The 20,606-nt window shown below is 47.3% G+C and overlaps 1 protein-coding gene across 2 annotated transcripts in view; it reads left to right on the plus strand.

Moving 5' to 3' along the window:
* Positions 1-20,606, plus strand: part of PHF3 (PHD finger protein 3) — a 640,592-nt gene that overhangs the window by 590,099 nt on the left and 29,887 nt on the right. The window lies entirely within an intron of this gene.

The following is a 20,606-nucleotide window of genomic DNA, read 5'->3' on the forward strand; positions in this document are numbered from 1 at the left end:
CAGATCCGGATGACGGGGATCCGGATTATGACCCGGCGGATGCCCCAATGGACCCCACTCCACCGGGGACCCCAGACCCATGGGAAGACTACCACAACCCTGACATACCTGATATGCCTCAGGACGACCTATACCCATCCAGGCCGTCTCCTCCAGAGGACTCCTTAGGGTTTCACCACTTAGTGCAGAGAGCAGCACACTACCATGGGGTGGACATGCACAGCGAACCAGTGGAAGACGACTTCCTACTGGACACATTTGACATTCAGGACAAATCCACGTCTATTTTGCCCATGCTTAAAGGTGTCACCAAGCATGCTGCAGAGGTGTTCAGAGACCCTGTCAGGGCCAGGGTACTGAACCCTAGAATAGAAAAAAAGTACAAGGCGGCACCCACAGACCCTGCATACATTAAGGGCCCTGCTCCCTTAGATTCCCTAGTTGTCTCCACAGCTAGAAAGCGGGCTAACTCCCAGTCCTCAGGAGAAGCCCCACCGCCAGACAAGGAATCGAAACTTTTAGACGCGTCTGGCAAACGCACCGCCTCCCAAGCTGCAAACATGTGGCGCATTGCAAATACACAAGCACTACTTGCGCGCTATGACAGAGCACACTACGACGAACTTGAGGCTCTTATGCAGAACCTCCCCGAAAAACACAAGCGCAAGGCTTATGACCTGATACAGGAGGGTAAACTAATTACAAACACCTCCATTAAGTGTGCCCTCGATGCAGCCGACACTAGAGCCATAAATACCAGTGTCCTGCTTCGTCGTCATGCCTGGCTCAGGATCTCAGGGTTCAAGCTTGAAGTCCAGGCGTCCATACTAAATCACCCTTTTGACCAACAAACTCTCTTTGGGCCAAAGGTGGACGAAGCGTTGGAAAAAATGAAAAAGGACACAGACACAGCAAAGTCTATGGGGGCACTCCAAACACAGGCCCCTAAACGTTCCTTTCGACGCTCATCCTTTCGTAGCACAGGCAGAGGCTTCTCCACCGATAGCGCCTCTACCTCCTACAAGTCCCCTCCTCAAAATACCTTTTCAAAGGGCAACCAAAGGGGTGGTTACAGAGGCAACAACAATAAGGGCAGGGGCAAAACTAACACCACCCGTTCCGCAACCCCGCCCGCACAATGACTTCCCTTCCCTCCCCCCAGACCATCCCACTCCGGTCGGGGGTAGACTACAACAATTTATCCACGCATGGAAATCCATAACATCGGACAAATGGGTGAACCAAATTATTCGGTCAGGGTACTGTCTCGAGCTAACATCTACCCCACCCAATATCCCACCACGACACCGTCCAATGTCTCAAGAACATTCCACACTGCTCAAACAGGAGGTGCTCTCCCTCCTCCAAAAACACGCTATAGAGCAGGTCCCCGTCAATCAGCAAAATCTAGGGGTCTACTCCCTGTATTTCCTTATACCAAAGAAAGACGGGACCCTGAGACCCATTCTGGACCTCCGGCCTCTAAATGCGTACATACATTCAGACCATTTCCACATGGTCACCCTACAACAAGTCCTCCCGCTCCTCTGTCAGGGAGACTTTCTCACTACCTTGGACCTCAAGGACACATACTTTCACATTCCAATACACCCTTCTCACAGGAAGTACCTCAGGTTCGTGGTGGACGGTCAGCATTACCAATTCACGGTTCTCCCCTTCGGGGTCACCACCGCACCACGGGTGTTTACCAAATGCCTAGCGGTAGTAGCAGCACACCTCAGGCATCAACATGTTCACGTCTTCCCTTACTTAGACGACTGGCTGATAAAAGCCGCGTCCTACCACCAATGTGTGCAACATACAAACAGCACCATCCAGCTGCTCCACCAACTAGGCTTCACGGTGAACTACCAAAAGTCCCACCTTGTACCATCTCACACAAAGCAATATCTCGGGCCCCTATAGACACCTCCAAAGGTATTGCCTATCCAAACTCAGCCAGGATCGCAAGCATACAAGCCTTGCGCAAAACATTCCTTCCTCAACACTCTCTTCCAGCAAGAGTGTTTATGAAGCTCATAGGAATGATGGCGTCTTGCATTTTCATAGTGCCCCATTAAAGACTCCACATGCGTCCACTTCAAGAGTGCCTAGCACGACAGTGGAACCAGGCCCAGGGTCAGCTAACGGATCTGGTGTTGGTGGACGGCCGCACCCATCACTCTCTGCAGTGGTGGAACACCACAAACCTTTCCAAAGGGCGGCCGTTCCTGGACCCGGTTCCTCAGGTGATTCTAACAGCGGACGCATCGCTCTCCGGCTGGGGAGCGCACCTCCTACACCTCACAATGCAAGGTCTATGGACGCCACAGCAAAAATCGCTCCACATCAACCATCTGGAGCTCTTGGCGATCTTTCTAGCCCTAAAATCTTTCCAAAAACAGATTTCGGGCAAAGCAGTCCTCATTCGCACAGACAACATGACTGCAATGTATTATATCCAAAAACGGGGGGACACACTCTCCCCAGCTCTCCTGCTTAGCCCAGAGCATATGGAGATGGGCAATTCCCCAAAACATCTTTCTCCTGGCACAGCACGTTCCAGGCGTACAAAACACCATGGCAGATCTGCTCAGCAGACAAACGCAACAACTACACGAATGGGAACTGCATCCACAAGTTCTTCACCAATTCTTCCAACAGTGGGGGCATCCTCAGATAGACCTCTTCGCCACCCAAGAAAATAAAAAATGCCCAAGCTTCGCCGCCAGATACCCACACCCATTGTCCAAGGGCAATGCGATATGGATGAACTGGTCAGGCAGATTTGCATACGCCTTTCCACCTCTCCCACTAATTCAATTAGTGGTAAGGAAGCTACAACAGCACTCCCTCACACTCATTCTAATAGCTCCAACATGGGCCAGGCAGCCGTGGTACACCACACTACTACAACTATCAGTGGTACCACATCAAAAACTGCACCTGTCCCCATGCCTCCTAACCCAGAACCATGGAGAAATCCGGCACCCAGACCCAGCTCAGCTCAACCTTGCGATCTGGCTCCTGAAATCTTAGAATTTGGATACCTTAACCTTCCCCCTGATTGCATGAACATCATCATGGAAGCCAGACGTCCTACCACTAGAGCATGCTATGCCGCAAAGTGGAAAAGATTTGTAATTTACTGCCGTAACAATACAATCAACCCTTTAGATGCATCCATACAGCACATCATATGGTATCTGCTCCATCTTCACAGGTGTAACCTGGCATATTCATCCATACGCCTACACCTAGCAGCGATCGCTGCTTATCTACAAAACAGACAGCATTTATCACTGTTCAGAGTGCCCGCTATTAAAGCCTTTATGGAAGGCCTTAAACGAGTAATTCCTCCCAGGGCACCACCTTCCCCTGTATGGAATCTAAATGTAGTTCTTACACGGCTAATGGGTCCGCCCTTCGAACCAATGCATAAATGTGAGCTACAGTTTCTCACCTGGAAAACAGCTTTTCTCGTAGCTATCACTTCCCTTAGAAGGGTTGGTGAAATACAAGCGTTCACTATACAGGAACCCTTCCTACAAATACATCACAGCAAGGTCATACTTCGTACAAATCCGAAGTTTCTGCCCAAGGTCATTTCCCCCTTCCATCTCAATCAATCGGTGGAATTACCTGTCTTCTTCTCGCAACCTCAATCTGTTGCAGAAAGGGCCTTACACACACTTGATGTTAAGAGGGCTTTGCTGTACTACATACAAAGAACGCAACCTTTCAGGAAGACTAAACAATTGTTAGTTTCCTTCTCTCCACCACATAAAGGCAACCCCATCTCTAAATCAGGGATAGCTAGGTGGATTGTAAAGTGCATACAAATTTGCTATCAAAAGGCAAAAAGAACATTATCTGTTCCACCTAAAGCCCACTCTACTAGAAAGTTAGGGGCTTCTATGGCTTTTCTAGGGAACGGAATATGCTACTTACCAGTATGCATCTGTTCTTGGCATGTAGAGCTGCAGAGTTGTACACGCCCACCCGCCTCCCCGGCTACCTGTATCCGTTCCAGTCCATCTTATTTAGATACAACACACATGGGTTTCTCACTGTTATTACTACGCTCCATCATTTCCCTGTTGGCGAAAAACAATCTGAGGATGGAGCCGAAGCCCATGCGCAGTACGGACCGAAGGAGGAGTCACCGAACTCGTGACTTCCAAAGACTGTCCAAAGAACAAAAACAAACTGCAAACATCCGGGCCCAACACCAGATGGCGATCTATGCTAAGTGTACAACTCTGCAGCTCTACATGCCAAGAACAGATGCATACTGGTAAGTAGCATATTCCCTTTTAGCTATGACACATAAATAGTTCTACCCCAGTGTACCTAACCTAAGTGTTGTACAAGGTAAGAAGTAGGTGCTGTATTCTATAGTATGGTAAGCTATAGTTTTGCATATGCCAATAGTACCCTCTAGGTTCTAGTCAGTTCCATACCTTAGAATGAGAGAGGTGGGAATCTCTTTCCGGGTCTCAAACTCTAACGCCCCGCGAAGGGAGTCAGAACACTGGAAGCTGGATTCTCTGCGAGCAGGGATGACAGCGTCTGGTCAGTGCGTCAGGAGGGGACTCGGATTCCTTCCGAAATTCCGTATCGAGCTGTGCAGCCGAGCCGTCATTTGCCATGGTATGGGAAGGTATATTTATACCTGGAAGGTGCTTAGGAATGTTAGCATTGACATAAAGTCGGGCAGAGGAAGACGTCATGAATGAACCCCTAAGGAATAGTAGTTCATGTATAATAGATGAGTTCTTGGAGAAATCAATAATCCTAGCTAGGGAAAGTACCAATGGCTTAAGGGTCTGGTTTCTAAGAACTCGTTGGGATGGACGGATGTAGGTGACCATGCCTGTATTTGGATAGCATGACTAATGCCTAAATAAGGACTGGGATTCTATGCCTAAATAAGGGCAATGCGAATTGTGCCTATATAAGGACATTGTTAGACTTGGGGGTCTCTAGTTGGCACAGGTATGAACTTGTGACAAATAGGGACCCTTGCCTCTAGTCAGGGTAAGAGGGTACACTCCTAAAATAACCCCTGCTCACCCCCTTGGTAGCTTGGCACGAGCAGACAGGCTTATCTCAGAGGCAGTGTGCAAAGCATTTGTGAACACATACAGTAATCAAGTGACAACACTACAGATGGACACCACACATGTTTTATATCAAAATTAACTATTCTTTATATAGATTTACCACAAGACCATTAAACTACAAAAGTGCACAATACTGTTACTTTAGATGGTAGAATTTTGCTTAGTTCTCTTAAGTTCTTAAATGCGACACTTTAAGTCAATGTACCTTTTAGATGGGACACGCATGGCAACGAAAGTGTTGCAACGATGTTGATGCGTTGAAGATTTTGGTGCAAAGAAATAAAGACGGGAAGATCTTCCAGATGCGGTACGCTTCTCCGATGTTGCGAGAAGACTCGAGTTGATGCTTCAGCTGCAGCGGCGACACCCTTTACACGATGCGACGACAACGGCCTTGGCAGCGGCACTCTTCTCCGATGTTGCGAGACGCTTCCGCTCGATGCGATGCTGCAGCGGCGACACCCCTTTACGTGATGCGACAAAAGCTCCGATGACGGCACGCTTCTCCGTGGATGCGAGGCGCTTTTCTTGATGCGGTGCAATGCGACAACTACGATGGCTGTGATGGCGACACTCTTATTCCTCGATGCGAGACTCTTCTCTCTCGATGCGAGACTCTTCTCTTGATGCAGTGCAATGCATCAGTTACGATGGCTGCGATGGCGACACGCTTCTTCGGCGTTGCGAGACACTTCCTAGATGATGCGAGACGCTTCCGCTCGATGCGATGCTGCAGCGGCGACACACTTTACGAGATGCGATGACAACAGCTCCGACGGCGGCACGCTTCTCCTTCTTGAGTCGCGCTTCCACCTCCTTGCGACACGCAGTCCCTCAGAAGGCCCAACAACAGCAGCAGGCACTTCTAAAGAACTCTGGGGAGTTGGGGGATGAAGTCCGTTGTTCCTGAGACTTCAGCAGGAGGCAAGCTCTTTTCCAAGCCCTTGGTGATCCTTCACAAGTTGAGCAAAAGTACACACAAAGTTCCTTTCTCCTCTCTTTGGCAGTAGGCAACCCCTGCAGGCCAATCCCCCACTTTCAGGGATAGTCTCTCCTCAGTTTCTTCTTGGTTCCTCTCCTCAGCAGAGTTTCTTCTTGTTTCCCAAAGTGATCTAAATTCTTGGGATCAGGGTCCCAATACCTATACCCCAAAATCCTTTGTCCTCTGAAGGCAGAGAGGCCTTTGCCTTGTTCAAACCGGTTCTGGTCAGTCCTGGAGCACTTTGTTTACCTGACTCCTTCTTTCCTTTCAGAGTGCAGGGCAGAGACATCCGACACACCACAGGAGGTGGAGCCAGCATTGTGGAGGGAAGGCACAGCCCTATTCAGGTGCAACTCCTCCCTCCCATCTAGATGCAGATCTCTCTATTCACCACTGGGACACCTCACTGTGTCTCCTGGAATTCCCCAGCCCTGTCACTCAAAACCCCAGACCGGGAATACACAGCCTAGCAGAGGCAGGTTTGAATGGTTAGACAAGAAAATGCCTACTTTCTAAAAGTGGCATTTTCAAACACAGAATGATAAAACCAACTTCACTAAAAGATGTATTTTTTCATTCTGAGTTCAGGCATACTAAACTCGAATTTCTACCATGTTCCCCGAGTCAGTTAAGATTATAAAATGTAATAACCAAACTGCCCATTCTGGCCTATGGAGAACAGGTAGCCTTGTAATAGTGAAACACGAAAATGGATGTAATTCACTGTTAGAACATGCCACACACACCAGGGCTTGTCCTACCTCATCCTTACAATGCACCCTGCCCTTGGGCCTACCATAGGGCTGTCTGATATGAAGAAAAGGGAAGATTTAGGGACTGGCAAGTGGGTGCACTTGCCCAGTCAGCATGACAGTACCAGACTGCACGCACGCTCTGCAATGGCAGACCTTAGACACATTTTTACAGGCTGCTTCTGTGGGTGGCACAACCAGTGCTGCAAGCCCACCAGCAGTATTTGGATTTACAAGCCCTGGGCACTTCTGGTGCAATGTACTAGGGTCTGACAGGTAAATCAAACCAACCAATCATGGAATCACAATTTATACATCAATTTACAATAGGGAGCACTTGCACTGTGGCACTGGACAGCAGTGGCACAGTGCCCTGAGCAACTAACGCCAGCAAAAATACATGAGGCAACAGCGAAAAATGGAAGGGAGACCCACGCCAATGTGCCAGGTCTAACAGACATGATTTAGGAAAACCTATGTACGGACATCTAAATCGAAACACAACACCCACTCCACTTTCGAATGAACGATAATACTAAATGCTAAACATGAAATGCTAAACATTTCTAACTGAGTACTGCATGTTGCTAAAAACATTTGTAAAAGCATACTAAAATAAGTTCATGTTAAAAAACGTTTGCTAGACATGAAATTCAAATGTGCTGTACATATTAGAGCAATGTTTCATTCTAAGCATATGTTTACACTGAATGCTAAGTTAATGAACAGAAATATATACACATATGATGAAATGGCTCACGATCACAGAAGACATTTTTTTATGTCATGGCACATAAATGAAATTGTGGTGAAATAAAGGTGACAATGTGTCCGTGGAAGTGTTCAAAGAAGTCTGTTCTCTATGAATAGTTCTACTTTAAGCATATTACTTTGCCATAAAAAGAAAAATTCAATTTTTAGAAAAGAAAAAAAAAAGTTCCAAGGTTTGTCTTTGTTTAGAAAAAATGAAGGCCATATTCATATCTTTCCCGATACACTGTGAGCCGAATCAAAAGACAGTGTAAGGAGCTGGTGAAAACATGAAATCCTCTATTCCTGTAGACAAAAGATAGTCTACCGATGTCGGATATAGTTGAAATACCTCGTTTAGAAGATTTCGAGGCATGTGGGCTGCTGAATTCATATCTGTGCATAGATCGCCGCCTAGTGTTGGGTCCGGATGTTTGCACGTTGTTGTCCTGGAAGAGTCTTCGAAGTATCCTTGGATAGGTGACTCCTCCCCTGGACTACAGTGCGCATGGGCATCCTCTCCATCCTCAGATTGTTTTTTTCCGCCATTGGGTTCGGATGTGCTATCTTAGCTCAAGTTAGGAAAATATTTTGTCGAGGCCAAAAGGCCTTTAGTTCGCGTCGGTGCTGTTTATCGATCGGGTTTCGATACAATCTTGTTAGTTTACTAACTTTCAGCACCGACTTTTTTCGCATTTACCTGTCCATCGACTACTTCGACGATGGAATCGAGGACGCCATTCAAAAGGTGTCCGGTATGCAATGCGAAGTACCCACACATCGACGTCCATCCGGTGTGCAACAAATGCCTTTCGCCGGACCACGACGAATCGACATGCATGGCCTGTGCCCGGTTCCGTTCCAAGAAGACTCTACGGAATCGACGAGCGGCGAGACTCGAGGCGCAGCACGCGGCACCGGCCCCAACAGACATCTTCGACGAGGCCGAAGACGTCGAAGAATTAGAAGTCTTGCCCTCCAGTCCCGTTTCCGAACACGAACCCGGATCGGACGAGGTAGACGAGTCACTCTTCCACAGAGGTGAAGACGACACCGAGGTAGGAGACGACGAGGAGGCCTTAGGGGCCGAAGAGAGTAGCTCCAATGATGAACAAGGCCTACCTGTTCAAACCGAAGAAACACCAGTGCCACAGCCTATGGCTCCGGTCGAGGGATCGCCTTCGGGCCTTACCCGAGACCCATCCCGCAGTTCTTCGGCCCCGCCCTCGGACGTTCAGCGGCAGCCATTACTGCATAAACCAGCTGGTTTCCCTACCGCAAAACCGAAACCGAAAGCTGCTCCGGTTCCTACGAAACCGAAACTGAAAGTGGCGCTGGTCGGATCGAGGCCTTCCACGCCTTCGACGCCAGCGCAACGCGTCGGCACCGACCGCACCAAGAGAGACTTCGGTGCCGAACTTGAAGCGGGCGACGTCGGAGTTGACAAACGGAAAAAGGCCATCGGCACCGACAAACCTGCTCGGCTACCGGCACCAACGACACCGAGGGCCGTACCGCCTGCTGCGTCTCGCATCGTTCCCTGGACGACACCTAAGCCTCACGTATCGAAGACGTCGACGGTGATCTCCGCACCTCGACTCGATGAACCGCCGGCGCCGAAAAAATCCACGGCCGCCTCTACGAACCTGGCCGGTGCCAAAGCCGCCCCAAGTACGACCTGGTACGACGCAAGGCAGCAAAACCACGGCTGCCCTCCAGGACCCGTCGGGTTCCGTTTCGATCGGAGCTCCAGCAGCCTCTTCGGTGCCAGCCAACATTACCTTCGGCTTGCCTCCGTCAACAATCCCAAAAATGTTCCAACTCAGGACACGGGTCACCCAGACTACGGTCACACCTGCTGAGACGTCTCCGGCACGTGTCATCGACGCCGACACTGGCAGGATGATTCTCCACGACCGAAGGATAACTTCGGAGCCGCCATTGGACCCTTTCAGGATCCCACTAAAAAGGAAGTTGCCTGTAGAATCAGAGGCTCTCCTTTATGAACCTTTCCATTCACCCTACCAGGATCCACACCGGTTCTCCCCCACACGCTCCGACACGGATGCATTGGAGGACTACATGGATGACCAAGTCCCCTACCATGTAGACACAGACCCTGATGACCAGCAGGACCCTGATCAAACTTGGGGCGACCCTGCAGACCCCAGTGCACCTCTCGATGCACAGGACCCACAACTCTATGGGGCAAAAACATCTCCCACGGAGGATACTGCGGCGTTCAACGCTCTTATTGAACGTGCTGTAAATAACCATGGGGTACAGCTTCACTCTGATACCATCGAAGATGACTTTCTAATGGACACCTTTGCATCCTCAGAAAGACATGTAAAGACTCTGCCAATGTTGAAGGGGGTCCTCAAACCAGCCAAGGACATTTTCAAGGAACCCACCAGGGCACGAGTGATAAACCCCAGGATTGATAAGAAATACAGATCAGCACCTGGGGATCCTACTTACATCAGAGGCCAATTACCACTCGACTCCATCGTCGTAGCGAATGCTCGCAAGAGGGCACACTCGCAAACGACAGGTGACGCTCCTCCCCCGGACAAAGAGTCCAAGGTGCTAGAGACCTCCGGCAAGCGAGTTGCCGCCCAAGCTGCCAACATTTGGCGCATAGCCAACACTCAAGCGCTCCTCGCTCGCTACGATAGAGCGCACTATGACACACTGGAGCAACTACTTCAACACCTCCCTGACCCCTACAAAGAAGGTGCAGAAATCCTTATCAGAGAGGGACAGCTACTCACAAATGCTTCCATCAAATGTGCACTAGATGCTGCAGACACGGCTGCCAGGGCCATAAACACAAGCGTCATGCTGCGACGACATGCCTGGCTACGGATCTCAGGATTCAAGCCTGAGGTACAAAACAATATACTCAACCAGCCCGTCAACCCCGACTATTTATTCGGGCCAGAGGTTGACACCACCCTCGAAAAGATAAAGAAGGACACTGCAAAGTCCATGGGCGCACTACAAACTCAGTCCTTTCGGAGCGGCTCCTTTCGTCGCCCCGGAAACAAGGGAGCAGGTAGAGGACAGGGGTCACAACAAACATATAACAAAGGCAATACACAGACCACCTACGATAAAAACACCCGAGGTGGATATCGTGGCTCCAGTACAAAGGGCAGAGGACGTGGCTACGGCAACACCAGGTCCTCCCCCAAGAACAAGCAGTGACGCCCTCTCCCTTCCTCCCGACCACATAACACCTGTCGGGGGAAGGCTACAAAGGTTCCTGTCCACGTGGAACTCCATCACCACGGACAGGTGGGTCAAAGATATTGTAAAATACGGTTACTGTCTGGAGTTAACCTCCACTCCACCCACAATACCACCAAGAAGCCGTCCTATGTCCTCAGAGCACTTAACGCTCTTACAGCAAGAGGTGCAAAGTATGCTTCTAAAAGGCGCTATAGAGGTCGTACCCATCCACGAGCAGGGTACGGGAGTGTACTCCCTCTACTTCTTAATTCCAAAAAAGGACGGGTCGCTCAGACCTATATTAGACCTGAGACCCCTGAACAAGTACATTCTTTCAGAGCACTTTCACATGCTCACTCTACAGCAAGTCCTTCCGCTTCTCAAGCAGGGAGACTTCCTAGCCACACTGGACCTCAAGGATGCGTACTTTCACATACCCATCCACCCCTCACACAAAAAATACCTCAGGTTCACTGTTCAGGGGCAGCACTATCAGTTCAAAGTCCTTCCCTTCGGCGTGACAACAGCGCCCAGGGTTTTCACGAAGTGCCTAGCTACGGTGGCAGCACATCTACGGAGGCAGCATATACACGTCTACCCCTACCTAGACGACTGGCTCGTTCAAGCGAAGTCAGCCCAGCAATGTGCAAGCCACATGTCCCGCACCATTCACCTTCTTCACAGTCTGGGATTCTCACTAAATTACCCAAAGTCCCATCTCCAGCCCGCACACGTACAACAGTACCTAGGTGCGACTATAGACACTCTGGCGGCCACAGCTCAGCCAAATTTAATGAGGATCAACAGCATACACCTGCTGATCTCCAAGTTCAAACCCAATCACTCACTTCCAGCGCGAGTGTTTATGCAGTTGATAGGCATGATGGCCTCCTGCATCTTCATAGTCCCGCACGCGAGATTACATATGCGCCCACTTCAGGAGTGCCTAGCACGTCAGTGGAATCAGGCTCAAGGACAGTTGAAAGACCTAGTGTTGGTGAGCGGTCGGGCATACAACTCTCTGCATTGGTGGAATCCACAAAACCTTTGCAAGGGCCGACCATTCCAAGAGCCTGTCCCACAGATAGTACTGACAGCGGACGCGTCTCTCCAGGGATGGGGAGCTCATGTACTATACTACACAGTGCAGGGACTATGGACAACACAACAAAAGAAGATGCACATCAACCTTCTGGAACTGATGGCAATCTTCCTAGCCATGAAGGCATTCAAAGTACATCTATGCAACAAGGTCGTGTTGATCCGGACGGACAACATGACTGCCATGTACTACATACAGAAGCAGGGAGGAACACACTCTCCACAGTTGTCTCATCTGGCTCAGAGCATGTGGAAGTGGGCCATTCAAAGGAACATGTTCCTCATGGCGGAACACCTCCCTGGCAAGGACAACCAGATGGCGGATCTGCTCAGCAGACACAGCCACCAGATGCACGAGTGGGAGTTACACCCATCAGTACTCCAACCGTACTTCCAGCAGTGGGGTCATCCAGAGATAGACCTATTCGCGACAAGCGAAAACGCAAAATGCCAAAGCTTCGCCGCCAGATTCCCACATCCGCAGTCGCAGGGCAATGCGATATGGATGAACTGGTCCGGCAGATTTGCGTACGCTTTTCCCCCAGCGCCGTTGATACCGCTGGTGGCTCGCAAACTCCGACAACACTCCCTGACACTCGTCCTAGTTGCTCCCACGTGGGCACGCCAGCCGTGGTACACCACCTTCCTCGAACTTTCCGTGGTGCCGCATCAAAGGCTGCGGATCAAACCCGCGCATTTGACGCAGAACCATGGAGAGGTTCAGCACCCAGATCCGCAACAGCTGAACCTGGCGATCTGGCTCCTGAAGTCCTAGAGTTTGGCTATCTCAACCTGCCACCTGACTGTATGGACATCATCAAGGAGGCCAGGAGACCCACTACCAGAGCTTGCTATGCAGCCAAATGGAAAAGGTTCGTCATTTATTGCGGTAATAATGACATCAACCCGCTGGACGCATCCATCCAAAACATCATCTGTTACCTCTTACACCTATATCGATGCAATCTGGCGTACACCTCTATACGTGTCCATTTGACCGCAATCTCAGCCTATCTGCAAACCAGGCAGCACCTCTCTCTATTCAGAGTGCCTGCCATCAAAGCATTCTTGGAAGGACTCAAACGAGTCATTCCACCAAGCCACCCACCGGCTCCAATGTGGAACCTCAACTTGGTCCTCACACGCCTGATGGGTCCACCCTTTGAACCGCTACACTCATGCGAGATTCAATTCCTTACCTGGAAAGTGGCCTTCCTTGTAGCGATCACTTCCCTAAGAAGAGTTAGTGAACTCCAGGCACTAACCGTTCAAGAGCCATTTATACAGGTTCACGCCAACAGGGTCGTACTACGTACCAACCCCAAATTCATGCCCAATGTAATATCGCAGTTCCACATGAATCAGACTATTGAACTGCCAGTTTTCTTCCAAAACCCACAAACTGTTGCAGAAAGGGCACTACATACACTAGATGTACGGAGGGCCCTCATGTACTACATCGACAGGACTAAACCCTTCAGGAAGACAAAACAACTGTTCGTTGCCTTTGCCCCACACCACAAAGGTAACGCCATCTCCAAAGCAGGGATAGCCAGATGGATAGTTAAGTGTATTCAAATCTGTTATCAAAAGGCAAAACGCACATTAACTATTCCACCACGAGCCCACTCAACACGTAAGTTGGGGGCTTCCATGGCCTTCCTAGGAAATATTCCCCTGCATGATATATGCAGAGCAGCCACATGGTCCACTACACACACATTTACAAAACACTATTGCGTAGATGTGCAGTCAAAACAGCAGGCAGCTGTAGGACAGGCTGTTCTCAAAACACTTTTTCAGACCGCTGCAGCTGGCACGGGTAGCCGCCGCCAATAGAGGGCACTGCTATGTATTCTATGCACAGATATGAATTCAGCAGCCCACATGCCTCGAACTGAATATGCTACTTACCAGTATGCATCTGTTCTTGGCATGTAGGGCTGCTGACATTCATATCGCCCTCCCTCCTCCCCGGCGCCTGTCGCAGCTGCAGCTCTCAGAATTACTGCAAGCATGGTCATCACTTTCTGTATCTACGCCATCACTGCCACAATGGCGAAAAACAATCTGAGGATGGAGAGGATGCCCATGCGCACTGTAGTCCAGGGGAGGAGTCACCTATCCAAGGATACTTCGAAGACTCTTCCAGGACAACAACGTGCAAACATCCGGACCCAACACTAGGCGGCGATCTATGCACAGATATGAATGTCAGCAGCCCTACATGCCAAGAACAGATGCATACTGGTAAGTAGCATATTCATTAACTGCACATAAATGTGAAGCATCGCCAGTAGCAATATTCGTTTCCGATGTTAACTGTGTGCCAGTTGATCCATCTCGTACCTCAGCAGTAGCATGTTGCGTCTGTGAGATCTCAACGAATGCCATCATCAGGATTGGTAGCCTGTGGGGACAACACAGAGCATGGGCCGTTATCGGGTCCAGCAGAGTATCGATATCCGTTGGCATGACTGATGGGAGTGTTAGACAGATGTCTAGCACGCATTCTTCACCGCAAAGCAGGCAGCATAGAACAGGTAAGATGCAATCTTGCCAGATTGACCTGAATGACAGAAACCATGTGGTATTTAATTCTCATAGATGAGGTAAGCCCAAAAGTTGTACTATGCGCTCACGACACTTCCTTTTCAGGAGAGCTTTCTCCAAGGTGCTGGGAGTGACGCTGGTGGATTGGCTTGCCATAGCGTAGTAGTAGGAATAAAAACAGGATTCCTGCAACGAGTTCTAAAATTAGTGACAGACCACCGAGTGCACAAAGTTTGGAATGATTCCGAGGACTGCTTGAAAAGGTGTTAACAGTCCTGAACATACGGTCATAAATACATGTACAATAGCGCTTTTATCAGACATGTTTAAGATACGTCCCAACATTTCTGTGAAATGTGTAGGGCAGTTTGTGCGTAACAGAGCCTGTATCTCATGCGAAGTCCTTGCAATTTGTAGATCATAGGTTTCATTGGCCGAGTTCAAAGGCACGGTTTGTTGTAAAAAAATGGCTTTCATTCTGCTTAAAGTATCAATTCGTATGGAAGAGATGTTCAGTGAAGGCCATACAGGCGACTCCATGACTGTGTCTATTTGGAGGAACAATACTTGCATACAGCAGGTGACCCTGGAGCCAACTGATACTAGATATGGGATGCTTGGCAACATGCCACAACAGCTGTGATCATTCAACATGAGGTAACTTCCATTCGAAAGTTGTCCAAACGTTGGATTAATTACAGCGGCTGGTGATCCTTGCAGGTGGCAGGATACATTTGCAGTAGAACCGCTACAGGCCCCGTGTAAACTAATATCCCAACATATGAGTGAACCGCTCAGCGCATTTTCACAGTGTGTATTGCTAAGAAACACTTCATGCCCCCCACTCCAACATCTATGTGTGTAAGGTAAATCCCAGGATGTCTTAATGTATTCTTTACCCTACCTTTCATATTTACCTGCTTGCATTTGTTTGAGGCAATACTGAAAATGGGAAGTTGTAACAGGCAGAGTTCTTTTGCCATGAATGATCCATTCTGTAGCTGGTTTTCCTGCTACCATAAATTGCAATTTGTCCAGTTTTTCAATGCTTAGCACTGTATACTTTGCTCCCCTTTGTGCCAGTTTGATCTGTTTCTCAGTGAGATTGTATTCTGAGACAACGTGTTGATGAAACACCAAGGCACATAGCCTGCACACAAGTTTTGTAGCGTCCAGCCTAATAACAGAATAGAACGTAATTGAGACTGGCCTTTTTACAGCAGGACCAAATCTTGAGCCACAATGTCTATAGCAGAGGATATAATGTTGCCCAGTGAATAAATCCTGGATGACCGAGTCGTTAACCCATTGTTGACCACAGCGAGCGATTTCTCTAAATGAATACGATCAATTTCTCGTATTCTTTCTGCGGCGTCTGCTTGGGTAACCTTCCGTATTTCATTATAAGCTGCATAGATGCCAGCATATATCAAACATTTTTGACACGGTTTTCTTGGACCTGGCAAGAAATCCCTAAAGTCTGCACCTTCTTTAAGTAAAGATAAGTGTTGTTTCACATCCTCTAGTGTAGATTTCTGTAGCCAATCAAGGCATCATTTTCCTACACTGTATGTTGTTACTACCCCTGGATGCTGTCTTTGAACATAACTTGGGTCTGGCCAATTGATTGTAAAACCCTGTATTCTGTTCAGGAATCCTTCTTGACAGATGTTTGTGTCTGTGGGCCAGAGCAACCATCTTTCCCATTCAGGATCTGATCTGTTGTTTTGTAAAATTGTATGTACGTCGGCCTCCTCCTGTGTAGTGCTATTACTTGCAGGTGTAGGTATGGACGGTGTGTTCATGTCTTTGATCTTGGCTAAACCAAGGCAAGACGTTTGTTGGACAGTGTCATTCAAAAACATTATTTGCTGTGGAATGATACAGGCTCTAAACTAAGCTTCAATCCCCTACACTTGCCAATCTTTTGTACCCCAGACAGATTTTGTGTCAATTGTGTCTTTCCAAAAGTCGAAACCCTGTCTAGACAGTTGGGCAATAAAGGCTGCAGAATAAATCTGTTTTTTATTGGTTAACATATTTTTCGTTCCTCTTTTGCTCACATTTTTAAAGTAAAACGTTTCCGGATTGGATGTATTGTACCCTGATAAAAATGGAAACTTCATTGCAAACATTGTTGAGCTACCCCTTGGTGGTGTAGGACAATGTTCCCATTGGTTATACATAAATACATTTCTAGGTGTTGCAGATTTAGGCAAGAAATGATGACCATAGTGGTTGTAACAATAAAACTGTTCATAGTCTGTTGAACCCTCTTAAGTATTCATGGTTAGAGAATGCAGCAGACCTTTCTAGATCAGACATCATGTTATTAACAGTCTCAAAGTCCCAATCATCAGAATAGGTACTGGAGGTAATAAAGTCACTTAATGAAATCTTAAATAAGTGTGTAATCTTCAAAAGTTCCGACGGGCCGAATATATCATAATCCGTTTTGTCCCAAACTATACCATCTTGTATAGGAACGGCTGTGATGATCACTGCTGTCAAGTCTCTTGCTTCACGATGGGATGATTTGTGTGGTTTCAAAAGTAAGTTCACATTTTTAATTTCTGTGTCCAAGTGAATATATCCTCCATTTGTCAGCATGCTCAAGTCATTACCAAAGCTAGCCAAAGCAGAAAGAAAAGTATTCCAGAAATAATCCATAGTTCAATCCATGGTGAAACCAGATAAGTCTTCTTCAGAAGCTGACAAAAGTCCTGTGCTTGTTCTTTGAAAGTTCTTTTGGCTGGCGTCGTTTCAAGTTCGCTTGGATCCTCAGAAAACGTACCAAAGTTAATGAAATAGCCAGAGGCAGTTCTGTCAATGATTGAAATTGCATCAGGATTCGTTGAAATCACTGGCACCAGTTGATCACGTGTTACGTTGGTGTAGACAGGTGTATCAGGATGAACTGTTATTTGGGTTTCAAGAGGAATGAGTTCCATAGCACCATAGCATTGTTGCTTAGTCCTTCATTTATTACTGCTGACTCCTCGATGTTGATAAGTCTTTCAGTTTAAATCTCTTGAATGGTAGCTAGAGGAGTGCGTCTGCTACTTGGTCGGAGTCCACAAGGCCTACTGCTTAGTGTGGTTTGATGAGGTCGATTGACACAAATCTTTTCTCCTTTTTTCCAGCAAGGTGCGGCAGAAGTACTGTTCTTGTTCCGTGGATGGCTAGGACAGGTACTGGTTGTCTGTAAGAAGGCCCAAATTCCTTCTTGTCCGCAATCTTCTCTCTGACTAGATCCCCAAGCTTTGGGATCCAGATAGGCCTTGCTGGGATGGCTGGAATTTCCCCAGTGGTGGTTGGCTTCAGGATCACGTTGCTTTGTTTCGACCTTATTTCATTTAAGTCTTGTAAAACAGCCAAACGATCTTTGATATCAAATGGTTTATTTTCCACCACTGTGCCTTTACATTCGAGATCTGGAACCCACTTTCTTGTCCCAAATAGGACCTCATATGGAGTGACCCCCCCCCCCCCCCCTAGAGAACTTCTTGGCAAATTGTTTAATGAGTGTTGGACCCCATAAAGATGTTTGACCCACCCATCACCGGAACCTAATACCCTAGCTGTTATAGACTGCTTTATGTCCCGGTTTTACCTTAACACAGCGCAATTTCCCTCAGGATGGAATGGAGAGGAGTACTGCAGTGCAACGCCGAAACTGGCCATGGCTTCTTTGTAAGCTCGAGAGCTAAACGCAGGGCCCTGGTCAGAGTGTAGTGTGCCTATTGCGTATGTGCCGATAAAGACTCGCAAATCTTTTATAACAGTTCGAGCGTCAGCCGAGCGCTGAGGCCACGTCCATAGGAACCTTGACTTCGTGTTTGTGAGATTGCATTTGTCCAAAAGGACGCCTGCGCGTAGATAGTCTAATGCTGTCTATCAATGGTGTCTGTACTGGGCAGGCTACTTCGTAGTCTAGTGTCTGGTGGCGTTCTGCACTGCGATCTCTATTGCAGTCTATGCAGTTATTGATGAAGATGTGAATCAGTGTATTCATTCCAGGCCACCAGTACATCTCTTTTAATGTTAATATGGTTTTAGAGATCCCCTGATATGACAGACCCTCTCCCAGATGTGCTTCATAAATCAAAGCTGCTCTACGTTCTATGTTTGGAATTACCCTATCCCCCACTCCAGGGATTCGAGCAAACGGAACGTTGTTCGCATCAATTACATGCAAGTATTTGAGTGGAAATTTTTTAGGTAACGCTGCACCACGGCCTTTGCTTGAAGCATTGACAGCCAACAATATCTCACTGTCTATCCTCGTTTTTGAACGAGTGATCGCAGCTACGGAAGCCGTTTGTACAGCCCCCTTTGCGGCTTCGTCAGCCAATGAATTCCCTGTGTATCACATGAGTGTTTTGTAGTCCGTCTCGCAACTAAACTACTTGTCCCCAAAGCGTTTTATGCTTGATTGTGCCACCTTTTGCATCTTTGAAACCATTTTGAAGCCAATTCTGTAAATATTAATTATATGATTGAACACAGTAAAGGGAATCGCACGCTATAAGTGTGGGTAATTCGCGATCCATATTTTCAAGTGCCAATTTGAATGCTTGTACTTCAGCTCGCTGAGCTGTACAATCTCCTAGAGATTGTGTTTTAGTGACCATTGGTCGGAATTTACCATCACGCATGCGACCTTTAACGATTGCGCATGCTGCACTGTAAGCTTGCTTACTCTCCGTAGCGGGTTGTGCTGATCCATCAGTATAAATTATAAATTTGTACTGATCAAGAGGGAGAATCTCAATAGGCAGAGGACATTCATGTTCATATTGCAGGAATGCTTGTGTTTTTAAATACGGATCAAAAACATATTCAACATCTGTTACAGCAAGAGAATTAACCCATTGTATCCATCTTGGATGTAAAGCTTTTGCATTTGCAATGCTCGCTTTTGTAACTGCCTCTAAGGCTGGTACCGGAGTCACGACAATAACGCGTTTCCCCTGAGCTAGAGCTCTTTCTTTTGCTACAGCGGTTTGAACTGCTATCAGAATTATTTCTGTCGAAGTGAAGCGCATTTCCGCTTGTGTATACAAATGTGATTTGTATGCAATTGGTACTTGTTCACCTTCACTAAAAGTTAAGTAGGTGAATCCGCATTGACCCGAAATTATTCGGATCACTAAATTGGGTGTATTTACGCGTGTTTGTAATTGATTTGTTGCTAACATATCAGCTTGAAGTGAATGCAGGATATCTGTGTGTTCCTGTGTCCAATTTTTGATTTTGAAATCAGGGTTGATTAATTCGTAGAGAGGTTTAACCCTTTCTGCGTAATTTAGAATATAAGTTCTTTCAAAATTCAGGAACCCTAGAATCAACTGTAAGTTTTTCAGCGTTTTTGGCGGTTGGAGCAGCACACATTTTTCTAAAAAGTTAGTTGCCAGGCTTTTGCCTTCACTTGAAAGCTCTTATGCTAGGAAAAGGACATTGAGATGGGCAATTCTTTATTTTTTTTAATTGAATTTATAGCCCTCAGAGGTGAAGCCCAGTATAATGGTATTCACCCTGTTCAAGTGCCTATCCAGGTCATCGTCTGTCAGATAGATATCATCAACATATGACAATGCCTGTTTATCATAAATTTGTAGTAACTCTGTTACTCTTGCTGAGAATAACCCCATGCTGTTCTTGAACCCTTGTGGGAGTTGACAAAATTGACGCTGGGTCCCCATTCTTGAGAAAGCAGTCAAGCACCTACTTTCAGGTGCATTGTTTTGACAAAAGAAACCATTTGAAATGTCTAATGTGGTTTTATATTTTTAGGCTCAATGTTATTCATTAATACTGTGTGTATTTTGCACTGCAAATGTCTTAGAACAAGTGTTCAGGTGTCTGTAATCCAAAACTAGACGATATGTATTGTCTGGTTTGGAAACAGGAAACAAAGGATTGTTCATTGATGAGTTGCATGTTTCAATCACCCCGTGGTATTCAAGTTGATCTAGGATCTCCCTGACCTGTTTTTTAGCTTCTTGCTTAATTGGGTACTCCCTTTGTGCAGTAGGTTGATTTTTTAACTGTATCTTGTGGCGAGGTGAGTCCTCATCCCATCCTACATGATTTTTGTAAAATGCT

Source organism: Triturus cristatus, chromosome 6 (genome assembly GCF_964204655.1).
Source record: "Triturus cristatus chromosome 6, aTriCri1.1, whole genome shotgun sequence".
In the NCBI taxonomy this organism is placed as follows: Eukaryota; Metazoa; Chordata; class Amphibia; order Caudata; family Salamandridae; genus Triturus; species Triturus cristatus.